General features: G+C 36.9%; 1 long non-coding RNA gene across 1 annotated transcript; it reads left to right on the forward strand.

Annotated features, from left to right (window-relative positions):
• Positions 1-1,166: 1,166 nt before the first annotated feature.
• LOC148241954 (uncharacterized) lies at positions 1,167-2,147 on the forward strand. The gene is made up of 2 exons (XR_015814123.1): positions 1,167-1,874; positions 1,941-2,147. It is a non-coding gene; the product is annotated as an uncharacterized LOC148241954 (long non-coding RNA).
• Positions 2,148-15,331: the final 13,184 nt, after the last annotated feature.

The raw sequence follows: 15,331 nt of genomic DNA on the forward strand, positions 1-15,331 counted from the left end.
TATATGAATTAAATCATTGTTAAATGCAAATGACATCATTTGCATTAATACATAAATACATACACATGCAATACATATTCACACAAATACACTTGTACAATCGCCTAACCCACGCGTCCTCCTGCTTGAGCTCGATGTGTCATGATCTTCAATAGAATTTGATTGAGTCTTGCCATCCTTAGTTTATGGTATGTTATTTTTAGAGGAAGAACATCTTTTTTGTTGACAAAACAATAGGAAACATATTTGGAATATTATCATTATTTTTTTTATTTTGTTAAAGAAATACAGACAAAAAGTACATGTATTTATAAATATATTTATCTTATACGTAGATTTGGAAAGGGGAGCATGGCTTTGAATTTGTTAGTGTTGCTTTTGCATACTTAAAAAGTTTATTTGAAACAAAAACTATCCCGAACACACTTATTTCAATTCATACATAAAAGTATAATTTTGTTAGTCTTGGTAGTTCGTGTTTATGAAGGTTTCTTAAAAATATTATTATTATAAAAGCTCCTCAATTATCTTATCTCAAAATAATAATGAACTTAATTGTTATTTCTTTTTTAACTTTGAAAAAACTAATATTATATATTCTAATGAATCTATTCATTCATTACCCAAAAATAATTAATTCTTAATAGATTTATTAAAATTTGGTGTATAAATTCTTATTTTTAAGAGAAAATTTTGGTTTGTATTAGTATATTTTGATGAGACAAATTTGTGGAGTACAAATATCTGTTGGTAATAACAAAGATTCTAAAATTTGTTAAAAAAATTTAAACACAATTCTTCCATTATGGATTTGAAATACTGTAACACCTCAAAACTAAGATAAATTAATTTAGAAATGTTTTTGGGACAAGTTTTGGAAAAAAGAAAGGATTGGTGGAAGGAAATAAAAATTTTCAGGGTATGTTGGAAGAATTTAATAATTTTCAGGAGATTTAATTTAACGATTTTGTGGAAACTTTAAAACGAAAAATTAAGTGAAAATACAATTTTTGGAATTAAAATATGTGCATTGGGGATATTTTAGGAGTTTAAAAAAAGCCAAGAAAATTTTAAATAAAAAAAAAAAAAAAAAATTAGTAAATTAAGGGTTTGACCCAAAATGAATGAAATCAGGACATTTTTGAATTTTTAAAACACGGCAGAGACCTAAACGTCCATTTCTGAGATTTTGCAAGACTGGGATATGTCAAGGCCTGAGCGCCAACTCGTGCCCACCATGTGGCATACATGCGAGTTGGGCATACGAGTAGTGCCACACGTGTCTGGGGTGGACAGATGGTCAAGATGATCTCCCGCTCAAAATTGGTCCTCACTAGATCGATCGTGCGGTTGAGATCCCTTCTTGCTCAAGACTTGGTCAAACGGCTACGCTCCCTTCCCATTTAAACTAATCGTACGGCTCAGATCCACTCCGGCTTCATTTTCAAATCAACGGCCGCGATTTGATTCTCATCCAAACCAATCGTGCGGCCTCGATTCAAGGAGAAGATGAACAGCTCTGGTCGCTAAGGGAGAGATCCAACAACCGTGTTTTGAGGTATAAAAAGACCTAAAAACCTTTAATGAAACTCTAGATCGGATGGCCACGATTTAAAAGGGACAAGATTGAAAGGTCAAGGATTATTTTCCAATGCGAAAAGACAAAAATACCTCTAAAATGATCTAACAGCCCAGATTTGTGAGAGAAAATCAGACAAGGCAGATCGACAATCTAGAGAGAGAGAGAGAGAGAAAAGGAAGGTGCTCATGGAGGTGCGATAGACTAGAGGAAAAGAAAAAAAGGAAGAAAAGAAAAGAGTCATTATGGCCTGAGGCCATATCGGACACCGGAGACGGTGGTGTTTGAGATACAGGTACGCTTCTCTTCTCTTTTCTACTTCCATACTTTTAAAACATGTTTTAATCACACACACGTGCAGATCTAAGTCTATACCGTTCACTCTGACACGGCGAGCCGAAGGGAAGTCCATCAGATACCGAAATCTTATTTTCATGGTAAGGTTTCGGGACTCGAACCTAAGACTTCCGGCATCATTTTCTTATTTTAAATTTAGGTAAGGATTGGGTTAGTTCGTTCGAAGACAAGACCCTTCATATTTTTATGAAAATTTTAAATTTCTCTTAAATTGGTTTATCCTAATATTTTACATATTCTCAAGTTTTTGCGATATATATATATATATATAGTATATACACTCTGCAAACTTATCATGTGCATGTATGTATACTGTGTATGTAGTTGAATATATGAATATATATGTTTGAGTGGTATCTGAATATATATATATATATATATATGTAGTGTATAAATATATGTAGGCTTGTTATGTATGTATATATACAAAGGCAGTATGTATAATACAACATATATTTATATGATAAAAAATAGATTTTATATGCATGAAGAATAAATTATATGGAATATATTTTACATGATTTTAACGTAAACATTGTAATAAAAATTTATATATTGATATAATTAAATACATATTAGCATATATATTTTAAATATGAAATTTGAGTGTGGTATGACAATATCTAGATAGGTGACTGAATATGGAGGTTAGAAAAAATAAATAAATACTAAAAACTTTGATTTTAAATTGATTTTTTAAGTAACATAAATGATAAAAGCAATTGAAAGATAATAAAAAGACATGATTCATGGGATTTATAGTTTAGATTGATAAATAATTTTGGATAGCAAAAAGAAAGAGTTTTGACAAAAGAGTAACAAAAGGAAATGAATAGGAAAAAAATGCTTGAAATTAATATACAAATAAAAATACAATAATTAGAAACTAGAGTTAAGTAATTTATTAATCAAAAGTAATACATATAGGTTAAAAGATAATAACCAATATAAAATGAAATAAGAAGATTTAATGAAATTAATAAATAAATTAAAATAAGTTGATAAATAAAAATTAGTAAATACAAAATTCAAAATAAAGAAAGAAATAATACAATAAATAGACAAGCTTAGGAAGAATTGTGAGAAAAGAAAATTGTGAGGGAGAAAAATCGAGAAATTGTTTGGAGCTAAGTTAAATAAGAATAAAAGAAAAAAAATCATAACATACAAAACAAAAAATGAGATAATAATTTAAAGTTAACAAATTTAGTAAAATAAGTTCCTTAACCAAGCAAAGTAATAGGATTGAAATGAGATTAAGTTTAAGTTAAAAGAAAACGAAATGACTTAGATAAATAAAGAAGGAATTGGATAAGGAATAAAGCTTAAATAATAGAAAAGTATATGCAATATCTAGATCTGAAATTTGGTTCGAGATTAATTTTACATTTTTAAAAATATAAAAAAAATTATTTTTAAAATTAATTTATTTTAATTTTTGTTGAATTTATAAAAAAAATTAGGTTACGGATGAAATTAAAACTAATTTTGGAAAAAAAGAAGTGAAAATTTGGGTCTGGGAGATATTTTTCAAAGAAAAATCAAAAATTGAAAGTTAGAGTGCAAATAAGAAAAATTTGCCATGTAGGACTACCCAGTCAGCAACTCCGATGAACCGGAGCACGCCGTGTGGCAAGACACGTTGATGTTGATGTCACGCGGGCGATTCGCATGCCTTGCGATCGAACGGCCCAAGATCGATCCCGCATGCGTGGACGGTCCGGATTTGTTCCCCCTTTAAAAGCGATCGGACAGTCGAGATCAAATCGCGATGAACAATCAAGATTCATTTTTTCTTTAAACGCGATCTGATAGTCGAGATCAAATGTGATGAACAACCTAAATTAACGCAAGACGGTAATAAATATTTCGCATCACACTGAACTCAAATCCTAGCCGCCAACCTCCTGCCGAAGAAGAAGAACCAGTCGCCGAAGAAGGGAGAAGATCGTTAACCGCCACCGCACCGGAGCCACCTCCGACCGCCAAAAAAGGTAAAAGTTCTCTTAACCACTTGAAATTTGATTTCAAGCACCCCTATGGCTAAATCGGAGCAAAAGGGATAGTGGTTGAGCCGAAAACTGCGGGCGAAGCTCGGCGGTGCTGCCGTGGGCAAAACTCGCAACCTCCTCCGATGAGCCCCTTCTCGTTTTTCGTTTCGTGCGATTTTTTCATTGTTGTGTTCACCGTTCTGTTTTTTACCGGTTGACCGAAGAAAAACTCCCAGTCGCGAAGGTGAGCTGGCGGAGCCACCGCATCCGAAAAACCCCACTGCGGGTAAGTTTCTGTTTTTCGATTTTTTCGGCCAACCGAGGCCCTCTAACGTATTTTCTTGTAGGGATATGTATAAAGTTAGCCAAAACTGGCCAAAACTGGCCAAAAACGGCCAAACCGAGGCAAACTACCGCCGCAAGCAGTGGTGCTGTCATTGAAGCACGGCGGTGCCGCTGTGCCGGAACCCCAAATTTTGTCGGAAAGGATTTTTTTACCAATTTTGGATTCCTATGATATTTTTAGGTACGTAACAAGTGTTTTAGATTCCACATGGATAATTTAAGAAACCTGAAGACCGACAATAGACACAGTAGAAAGTTCAGTATTTCGGGCACCGATTTGGGTAAGAATCTCTCATCTTTTTCTCCATTACACCAAATTAAAACTTAATAATTAATAATTGTGTGTTTTTATAAAAAATTAGAGAACTCTAAAAATAATTACAGGTCATTGGTGGAGCCGGAACAATTTAGTTCACAGTCGTTTTGATTTCCTGTTTATTTTCCTATATTGCCTATATTTATTTACTATTATACTGTGCGTAATTCAATTAATAGTTTTTAGGGTCTTTTTGGTTATTTTTTATTTATTTTCCCTGCATTGCGTGTCGGTATCCTGGTTATTGGTTATTTGACGGTGTGAAATTATATTATTGTTTAAGTGAACGGTGAGTATAAAATGAGATATGGTTATTGCATGGTTAATTATTATGCTGATGAAAATCTATATAAGAAAGACTTATTAGGTACCCGGGAAAGGGTGGACGGGCTCGGTACATAGAGAACCCTACCGTGAATGTGTAAGCTCAGTTGGACGGGGCTGGAAAGTCTCTTACTAGGAAGATTTGAGAGATATGATTCACTCTCATATCGAACGGGGTATCGAGGTGGTGGCATGTTTGGCGCCCATACCAGACGGGGTATGGAGACGACCGGTTAATTGTTTAATTAGATATTGGATTCACGAGTAGGAGGACATCCCAATGGACCCCCAAGGGTACTGGTAAGTGGGTAAAAATGTAAAATGATCATTTCTTATTATCTTCTATGCGATAAATAATAGTGTTTGAATATGAGTTTTTGTAAGTTATTGTTGGGAGAGACTTGTTACATAAATATGAAATGAATGGTTTTCTTTATAGTAAATGAATTTATAATAAATTAAGGACTCAATTGGTTGTTTTTTCTGATTTCTACCAATCTTCAGTTTTCTGTATATGTGATTAATGTAATATTCTTACTAGGCTAGTGTAACTCACCTATTTATTAACTATTTTAGATCAAGAGGACCAAGATCCAGACCCCGATCAACAAGAGAGTTGCGAATAGTTCACCACCTGGATTCCCTTCAAAAGCTAGTGAATGTCGTCCTAAGATACTTAGTGATTTGCTTTTCGTTTATTTCTTTGATTTTTATTTGCTCTTTTAAAAAGAACATTCCTGTAGCTCTATTGGGCATTCTAAATTATTGTGTAAGGAATGTAAAACCTAACTCTATTATTTTGCTTCCACATTTAATTTATGACTTTATTTTCTTTTAAGTTCCAGACCTTTACAGTATATAAGGATAAATTTCATGAAATAAGTAAGGGACAAATAATGTAGGAGGGTATGAGAATGATTATTTTCACTCCCGGAACTTCAACCCAAATGCATGCAATACCGAAATTTAACCGTCTAATTAACCTCTTCTTCTAATTGAATATATGATCCTTAAAAGGAATGCAAAATAAAAACTAAAAAAAAACAAAAATAAAGAAAAGAAAGATGTCACTGACTTACCCAATAAGTCGATCTCAACTCATTTGGCTCAATCAAGACTTTGGAAAGATCACTTCGTTTAGAAGAACTTGAAAAAGAAAATATGCACAAAGTTAATTTAAAGAAAAAGCTCAAAGATTTAATCTATTAATTCTCAAAGTTGTGTTCACAAAGCTTGAACTAAAGCCTTTATCTAGCCTTTTTTTTTTCTATTTCTATTTAGAATAGGATTTAGGATTCCTATCCAAACTCTAAGATTTATTCTAACTAGAAAACAAACACTTAAATATTAAAATAATTAAATTGTTATCCTAAACCTAAAATAATAATTAATTAATCATATGGATAGGATTTAATATTAAAATATTAATAAAAATGTTAATAAAATAATGTTAGATAATTCTCCTTATCTCCATATTTTTCATGTGCCTTTAATCTCCATGTAAACTTCAAGTTGACGAAGAATTCTTCTTGGAAATTTTGCCATGAAATTCACATGTGAAAATAGGATCAAAGAAGTCTATATCTTTATCGACCAATCTCCTCCTTCCTTTTTAAATTAAATTCCCTTATGATTTAATTAGGACGTTAAATTGGAGTTTGAGAGTAAAAAGGAGAAGCAAAAAGAGTCCAAGTAGGACTCAAAGTGAACAGCTAGCTAGTTGCGTGCAACAGGTGTGTTGAGTGCGCAAACGACATGCATTGGAAACATGAGCTACGTCTGTTTGATGTGCGGAGATCCCTTGTGCGCACACGCTGAGTTGTGTGTGCATCGGGTTGGTTAGGCGCTCATGTGGCCGTGCGATAGTGTCCGGGCTGCTGCTGCTCTTCCCACACATATGTGATAGTGCACATGTGAGCAAAAACCTTCCAAGGCCATTTGCATGATTGAGTCATGGGTCTTTGGGCTTCTTTGACTTGGACTAAGGCTTGGTCCTCTCTTGGGTTATGCCTCCTTACAATTCTTCAAGCCCATTAACTTCTCTTGAGCCTTAAGCTTCCTATGAACAAACTTGGCCCACTCTTTGGAGTAATCCCATTTAGGAAAGTAGTTATGGATGAATTCACTTTCTTATTTAGGGCATTCCAGTTTAGGAAATTAGAATTTACTTTCCCGTTTAAGCTGATCCCATTTAGGAACAAAAAGGTTATGGAACTATTTATATGTTTGGGACAGGACCTCTAGGAATCCTTGCAGGAAAAGGATTTCCCCTTTCTTTTATGCTTGCGCGTGCTTGTCTGTTGTACTACATGGGTATGACCTCGTTATGCGATGGACTCACGGGTAATTATTATGCACGAGTTTGGATTTCCATGAGGTTCTTTCTTGATGCAAGATTTCATCTTTAGATTTAAATTTGGGCCATCCAGGATCACATCATCCCCCCCTTCTTCAAAAAGATTCATCCTCAAATTTTATCCTTCATTAAAAGGAAAATGATTAGTGATACCAACATAAGACACACCATACTTGTTTAGCTCTTTAACTTCTTCAGTGATGTAATTCATTATGGAAATCACATTTTCTCCTGGATCATGCAAGGTATCATAATTGGAAACAAAAGAGTTATTAATTACACACGACTCATCTTGAGGGTCGGCTTCCTCTCATTCTTTTGTATCTTCCGTGATAAGATGCTTGACCTTTGTGGGAGCGTGAATCTCTTCTTGACTAGGAAGGTCCTCTATCACAGCATTACATTATCGGATCTTTTCTTCCCTTAATGTCTCTTGTACTCAATCTTTCCATTTGTCAAAAAGGTATTAGAGTTTTTGCATGTTGTGTCGAAGTTCGGTAAACTTTTCACAAAAACTCATTATGAAAGATTCTTATAAGAAAAGGTTAGTGAAAACAATTTAACTCTCTCTTACCTTCGCTCGTGTTTATCTCACAATCTCTCAACTCTAGTTTTTTCTGTCAAGTTGAACATTCAGAATCGGATTTGCTTAGATCAGGGCATGCATGTTAGTCTTTCTGATACACAAGTGTCCTAAGGGAATCTAATGTCTACAGAAGCTCAAAAAACAAGCACACAAAATAAAAAATAGTGTGATTTTATTTATATGTTAAACAACTAAGAACGATTAGTCACTTAGATATGTAATAGAACAAAAGCACAGTGAAATAATGGAAACATAGATCACAAAGAAAACACGACAGACTCACAACATAGTGATCGGATCAGTTCTAATGGATATAACTAGAAGGTATATCAAAATTATAGTACCTAATGTTGACTACAATCTACAAATAATCAAGTTTCTTTATGCAACGTTAAGCCAAAATTCCAGGATGCAAAATAGAAATTAAATGTGAAGCAGAAAAGGTTTTCTCTCACAGTAGGTGAGTTAGGTTTCATTTTGTCTTTATGCAATGGAATAAAAACCAAAAGTTTTTATGCACACCTACTAGATGAGGTACTCTTCCTTTGACTCCTTAAAGATTTTCTAGTCACACTATTAGGCGGTTACTCTTCTTTTGAATACAAGAATGTAAACAATGTGCCAATTTTCTTATGGTGTGCAATTGGAATTTTTTTGGGTTTTTTATTTTGTTTTTTTATAAGGATAGAAACACGAACCACTTGAATTAAATAGATAATTATGAATTCAAGCGGGATACAAAATAAATTAATAATTCAAATAAATTTGAATGTTAATTAATTCATAAGAATACTAAAGCAATTAAGATAAATAGGTTCACTAGGAGCCTAAGTTCTGATATCACCTGACACGGGATGGTATGGGAATGATCGTTTTGACTCATGAAACCTCAATCCAGATGCATGCAATATCAAAATTTAACCACCTAATTAATCCCTCCCTTTAATTGAATCTATAATTCTTAAAAGGAATGCAAACACAAAAACTAGAAAAACAAAAACGAAGAAAAGAAAGATATCACGGACTTAACCAATAAATCGTCCCAACTCCTTAGCTCAATCAAGACTTTGGAAAGCTCACTTAGTTTCAAAGAACTTGAATACGAAAATTAGCACCAAGCTAATTTAAAGAAAAAGCTCAAAGCTTTAATTTATTAATTCTCAAAGTTGTGTTTACAAAGTTTGAACTTAAGCCTTTATCTAGCCTTTTGTTTTTTATTTCTATCCAAACTCTAAGATTTATTCTAACTAAAAAACAAACACTTAAATATTAAAATAATTAAATTGTTATCTTAATCCTAAAATGATAATTAATTAATCATATGGATAAGATTTAATATTAAAATATTAATAAAAATGCTAATAATGTAACACCCCAAAATAAATTAAAATTAAAATTAATAAAAGTAATTTTTTAATTTATTTTGTGTAAAAATGAAAGAAAATAGATGGGGTGAAATTGAAAACAATTTGGTGAAAAAAGGATAAAAATTTAGATTCTGGGGGTATTTTTGAAGAATAAATCGAAAAATAGGGGCCAAAATACAACTTAAAAAAGTTACGCTACGTCAGCTGCCCGGTCAGCAGCCCCGACCAACCAGGACGCGTTAGGTGGCAGAGGCGCTGATGCGGGAGGCCACGCGGGGGGAGCCACGTGGGCGATCTGCGTGCTCGAGATCGAATGGCTGAGATCCGTTCCCGCGCGCACGGATGGCCCAGATAAAAAACGCGCACTGACGGCCCAGATTGCATCGCGCATGGACGGCCCAAATTGAATCGCGCACGAACAGCCCAGATTGAATCGAGATGAACGGTTCAGATTCACTCCCTATTTAATCGCGATCGGACAGTCCAGATTAAAAGTGATAGATGGCCCAGATCAAAAGCGGATGGGTATAAATAACCCCATCTGCACCCAAATCCTAATCCTAACCGTCAGAGCCCCTCACCGGAGAAGACAGCCTAGCCACCGGGGAGCCGACCGCTGCCACCCACCGCCGTACCGGAGCAATTTTCAGCCACCAAACGAGGTAAAAATTTCCCCTCTTGCACAAAATTCAATTTTAAACCCACACATGACCAAATCGGAGTGAAAGAACCGGTCGATTGGCTGAAAAATATCGTCGAAGCTCAGCACCGCCACTGCGGGGTGTTTCAAAAAATACCTCTGATTAGGCCCTTCCCGATTCCCGTTCGATGTGATTTTTCCACCATCGTGACCACCGTTTTCTTCTCTACAGGTTGACCGAAGTAAAACACCCAATCGCAACGTGAGTCGGAGGAGCCGCCGCACCGAAGAGCCCCATCGCCGATGAGTTTTGATTTTCTACATTTTTTCAGCCCACCGAGGGCCCTAAGTGTGTTTTATTGCAGGAACCGGTGCAAGTTCGGCTGAATTCGGCCGATAACAACTGAAAACAGCCAACCTGAGGTGGATCGCCGCTACGAGCGGCGACGACACCATGCCAGAATTCTAAAATTGGCCGAGTAGGCCTTGGGTCTGATTTTTGGGTTATTTGGGACACTTGTAGGTACCGTAAGCCCATTTCAGTTCCTGAAGAAAAATTTAGGGAACCTAGGGACCACCCGTAGGTGCAGTAACCATCTAGTTTTTGCCATCGAATCAAGTAAGGACCCCTCACCCTATTTCCTATCATGGAATTGAAGTATGAATAAATGATAATACTGTATTTTGTACAAATTAAATAGATATGCATAATTAATTACGATTGCTAATGGAGTTCGAACTGGACATTATTCTCTATCGATTCCTGTTTGATTTATTTTACAGTTTAGATGCATTATGGTATCTGGTTTATCTATTATATGATTTTAAACGTATGTATCACTGCTTATTTCACTACTGTTTAATTTTGGGGATCTAAAATATTATTACATTATTGGATGCACGTTACTTGTTTATGTATTTATGTTTGATTTGGTGACGGAGACTAAGGACAAATAGGAATGGGATGTGATCTGATAAATGGATAAGATGACAGTCTCACTAGATATCCTAGGAGATGGTGGACGGGCTGGGTTCGTAGGGAACCCTACCGTGAACGTTATCTCATACTGGACGAGGTATGGAGACTTGGTCATTTAGCGCTCATACCAGACGATATATGGGGACGACCCGCTTCAGCCTCATACCGGACGGGGTATTGAGGTTATTAGTCTTGGCGCTCATATCGGACGGGGTATGGGGACGGTCTTGGAATTAAGATTGTTAATGGAAAGGGTTCACGTGTAGCGGGGACACCCCTATGAATCCCCATGGATACTAGTAGGCTGGTGAAATGAGAAACGATGATGATTAGTTATGGGTAATGAATATGAATTTATGATATGTTCTATGTTACTGATTGTGCATGAAGTTATGATCTGTATGATGTTATTGTCTTTATAGGTTGTTTTCACAGGTTCTCCAAATGTAAGAAAAAGGGAAAATGATTTTAATTTTAATGAACGTATTGGTTTAAAATTTGTACTCCATTGGTTGTTTTTTATTTTCTACGAACCTGTACTTCTGTGACGGGGATATATTGTGATGTCCTTACTGGGTTAGTGTAACTCACCCCTTATTTAACCATTTTAGATAAGGAGGACCTGGTTCCTGAGCCCGATTCGCAAAAGGCTACGAGTAGATGCTAGATACTTTATAGTTTTCTTTATTTTTCTATTTTTCGTATTTCTTTCAGAGAATTTATTCCGTGATGTTTGTTAGTACTCTTGAGTTATCGTGTAAGGGATGTTAACCTTAATCTTTATTTCGCTTCTGCACTCAAATTATTATATGCATTTTCTTTTTAGATTTCCAGGGTCGTTACAAATAAAATAATGTTAGATAATTCTCTTTATCTCCATATTTTTCATGTGCCTTTAATCTCCATGTAAACTTTAAGTTGACGAAGAATTCTTCTTGGAAATTTTGCCATAAAATTCAAATGTAAAAATAGGATCAAAGAAGTCTCTATCTTTATTGGCCAATCTCCTCCTTCCTTTTTAAGCTGAATTCTCTTTTGATTTAATTAAGACTTTGAACCAGAGTTGGAGAGCAAAAAGGAGAAGCAAAAGGAATCCAAGTTGGACTCAAAATGAGCAACCAGCTAGCAGCATGCAGCAAGTGCACTGGATGCACAAACAACATGCACTAGACGCACAAGCTGCATTTGTTTGACACGTGAAGGTCCCTCATACGCATGTGGCTTGCTGTGCGTGTGTCAGGCTCATTGCACGCATGTGGGCGCATGGTAGTGTGCGGGTTATTACTGTTCTTCTTATACATGTGCACAAGTGAGCAAAGACATTCCAAAGCAATTTGCATGATTGGATCGTGGGGCCTTGGGCTTCCTTGACTTGGACCAAGGCTTGGTCCTCTCTTGGGTTAAGCCTACTTACAATTCTTCATGCCCATTAACTTCTTTTGGGCCTTAAGTTTTCTTTAAACAAACTTGGCCCACTCATTGGAGTAATCCCATTTAGGAAAGTACTTGGGGATAAAGTCATTTTCCTGTTTAGGGCGTTTTAATTTAGGAAATTAGAATTTACTTTTCCGTTTGAGCTGATCCCGTTTAGAAAATAAAAGGTTTATAGAATTGCTTGCTTTTTTGGGATAGAACTTGCAGGAGTGCTTGGGGGGAAAAGATTTTCCCTTTTTCCTATGCCTGCGCGTGCTTGTCTATTCTACTGCATGGGTATGCCCTCGTACTACACAAACTCACGGGTAATTCTGTAGGAGTCTAGATTTCCATGGGGTTCCTCCTCAATACAAGATTTTATCTTTGGAACTAAATTTGGGCTATCTAGGATCACATCAAATATGCTAAAAGAATAGTGAGGTCTCCAATAAGATATAAGTTCAGTAAATTAAAGTCATAATAAAATACAATAAGTAACAAGAAAATTTTGGAACAATAGCAAATGAAAATAAAAGAATCACTAACACTCTGTTTGGATTATAGTAAATGATAGGATTTTAATGTATGATATTCCACGAGTATGAGAAAATTATATTTGTTCAACTTCTAATGGTAACAAACAGTATCTGACTGGCAAATTTGTTATGAATTTTAAAACAACTGAATCGGTGGTATGTGAATAGCATGCTACTTTTTTTTTCTTTTTTACCCCCATATAATATACTTAATTCTATTTTTATGCTCACAATTTATTATTTATTTTATTAAATATAAAAATTTAATTTGTAATAATTGTTTATTTAAATACAAATGTAATTATATTGGTAAACAATTTAAATTTTTTTATTATATACTTCTTATATACCACTTACTATTACATAAATTAGTAGGGATAAATTAGTAATTTGATCGAAAATACAACAATACCATCCTATCATCCAAACAAAAATATATCATTAGTATACATTAATATACAATCATCCAAACATAAAAAATTTTTGCCATCCCCATCTAAGGTATAAGAGATGAGAAAAATTTGTTTAACAGGTACTAGTGGCAAATGGTGTGTGTAGCCAGTTTTGGCAAGTGAGTATGGTAAAACCTACCAATGGATATGTGTCTTAGTTAAACATGGTTGGGAAGTAACGTACTAGACATGGTTGGGAAAGTGTTTTAATGGTATTCATACTGATATGAGCACAGGTAAGCCAAAAGAATTTCGGAGGGCACCGGACATGTCCTGTAGCACCCGGAAAGGAGGAGGAAAAAAAAAAAAAAAAAAAAAAAAAAAAAAAAAAAAAAAAAAAAAAAAAAAAAAAAAAAAAAGGGGGGGGGGCCACGTCAGCAGCCGCGTCAGCAGCCACGTCAGCAGTCCCGGCCAACCAGGGCCTGACACGTGGCAAGATCGCGTCACTCCGAAAGGAGCCACGTTGGCGATCCGCGTGGGTGCGATCCGACGGCCCAGATCAATCACGCGATCGGACGGCCCAGATTCAATCGCACGGACGGCCCAGATTCAATCAAAAACGAACGGCCCAGATTAAAACAAAATGAACGGCTGTGATCAAAAGGCAAGGGGTTATAAATAGAACCCCCACACCAGACCACAAACCCTAGCCGCCAGCCGCTCGCCGGAGAAGACGAACCAGAGGCCGACCGCCGCCACCCGCCGCCGCTCGCCGCCGCACCGGGGAAATTTCCGACCGCCGATCGAGGTAAATTTCATACCCCCGACTCGTTTTTCCCCACTGATTCCTCCTATGGCCAAATCGAAACCGAAATCCCGGCCAAACGGCCGGAATACGCGGCCGAAGCCCAGCGGCGCCGCCGCGCCCCCTCTCGGTTTTTGCCTCCGACGAGGCCCTTCCCGGCCTCCGTTCGATGCAATTTTTATATCACCGTGATCACCATTCTTTTCTCTACAGGTTGACCGGAGCCGAATCACCAAAACACGAACCTCGCCGGAGAGCCGCTGCACCCGAGAGCGCCGCCGCCGGTAAGCTCCGTTTTTCCGTGATTTTTTGGCCCCCCGAGGGCCCTAAGGTTCTTTTCTGACAAGGACCAATGCGAGTGTGGCCGAATTCGGCCGAAAACGGCCGAAAACAGCCAACCCGAGGCGACTCGCCGCCGCCAGCGGCGGCGCCGTCGCCGGAGCACGGCGGAGCCGCCGTGCCGGAGTTGCGATTTGGGCCGAAAGAGGCCCTGGGCCTAATTTGGAATTTTTTTTGGAACACGTGCAGGTACTGTTAGTGTGTTTCAGTTCCCCGAGAAAAAATTCAGGGAAAATTAGGGACAGCCTGCAGGCGCACTGTGAATCGTATTCGGATCTCGAAAACAAGTAAGGACCCCTCACCCTATTTCCTATCACGGTATTAAAGTTCAAAATGATAAAACGGTATTTCTTGAATTAACGCATGTGTGAAATTGCTTAAGGTTGCTAATGGAGCCCGAGTCTAGTGTGATTGATGATTTACTGTTATTTGGTCTGTTTTACACTGTTTTACAGCTTTAAATGCATTATGGGGTTTGATGTGTTCATTTTACAGATTTGTGTGCATATACTACGTTTTTTATTAATTATGGGTTGAATGACTGAAAAAACTGATATTGTATGTTGTCTGTTGGTATGAATTACGATTTGCTTGTTTAAATGTGAATTGATGATGTTGATTGAGGAAAAGGAAAATGAAAGATTGTATAGACTGATAATTGTATTATGGGGGTCAGCCTGACTAGATATCCTGGGAGATGGTGGACGGACCGGGTCCGTAGGGAACCCTACCGGGATTGTGGTCTCACATGCCGGACGGGGTATGGAGATCTTATGGTTTTGGCGCCCATACCGGACGGGGTATGGGGACGGCCCGTTTCACCCTCATACCGGACGGGGTATTGAGGTTTATGGTTTTGGCGCCCATACCGGACGGGGTATGGGGACGGCCCGTTTCACCCTCATACCGGACGGGGTATTGAGGTTTATGGTTTTGGCGCCCATACCGGACGGGGTATGAGGACGGCCCGTTTCACCCTCATACCGGACGGGGTATTGAGGTTCAT

This window comes from Carica papaya, chromosome 8, assembly GCF_054855325.1.
Source record: "Carica papaya isolate Zhongbai chromosome 8, ASM5485532v1, whole genome shotgun sequence".
In the NCBI taxonomy this organism is placed as follows: domain Eukaryota; kingdom Viridiplantae; phylum Streptophyta; class Magnoliopsida; order Brassicales; family Caricaceae; genus Carica; species Carica papaya.